The following is a 1,067-nucleotide window of genomic DNA, read 5'->3' as shown; positions in this document are numbered from 1 at the left end:
AACAACTGCATTGCAGACAGAATACTAAGACTAGCACCATAGCTATTTATCTGTCCCAACACTGGCCTTATGGGAGAAGCCCGGAGGGCAACTACCAGGTAAACGTTTGCTATATACAAAGCAAGCAGCCAACAAAAATCTCCTTTTGCATTCACACAAAATTCCCTTTCTGAATGATATTTGGGTTTGCCTGATGTCTCCCAAAGTTTTGCTGGAGCATATATAGTCGTACTCATGTATGGATGAAAAAACCATAGAGGAAAAGCAATCCTTTAACCACCCCTTCAAGTATATGAAATGAGTATATAACGGAATAATGGAACATTAGACCCATAGTCCCACACTGTACTAGAGAGAGCATTTCATGCTCACAAGGATGTGTAAAACCACGAGAAGTCATAAAACATAGTCCATATCAATGCTAACGGTATAGCGATGCAACAGTCTGACAAATGAATTTCTGTAAGGTTAAAAGTTAAGAAGGCACAATGGTTGCTGTCAGTAAAATAAATAAAGGAAAAAACCTGGAGATTTCAACTGTTATCTATATAGGTTTTGATTTTGTACAGTGCAATCAAATATATAAGTCGACATCTTTGAACAAAACGCATAAGCTTCCTATTGGCAGCAGTTTAAGAACTTGTTAATATAAAGTTAAATCTTGGCTTATGTCGGGGAAAGGGGTACTGCATATTTTCAAGACACGTCATCTTAAATTTGAAGAGTAGCAGCAAAAAAAAAAAAAGAACACTGACCTTGCATTTCAATAACCGATATCATTTCACTTATTTTTACATATAGCACATTTGATAATCTATACATCTGACATTTACACAAGAGAATACACAAGTTATACAGCACATTTTAAAATAGTTTCCCTCTTTTTAGTATTAAAATATATATATTTATAAATGTCTAAGAAGACCTTTTTTTTAATAATTTTAAAATAAATCCTCTTGTCTGTGTGAGGTCTATGTACAGTTCAAAGAGATAAAAGACACTGGGGTTGGGAACTTCCCAAAACAGCCAGAGATTCCAGACAATGGGATGTGGGGGCTGGGAGCAGT

This window comes from Gobio gobio (assembly GCF_949357685.1).
Source record: "Gobio gobio genome assembly, chromosome: 6".
In the NCBI taxonomy this organism is placed as follows: domain Eukaryota; kingdom Metazoa; phylum Chordata; class Actinopteri; order Cypriniformes; family Gobionidae; genus Gobio; species Gobio gobio.
The sequence above is the reverse complement of the archived record's forward strand: the minus strand, read 5'-3'. Positions refer to the sequence as shown.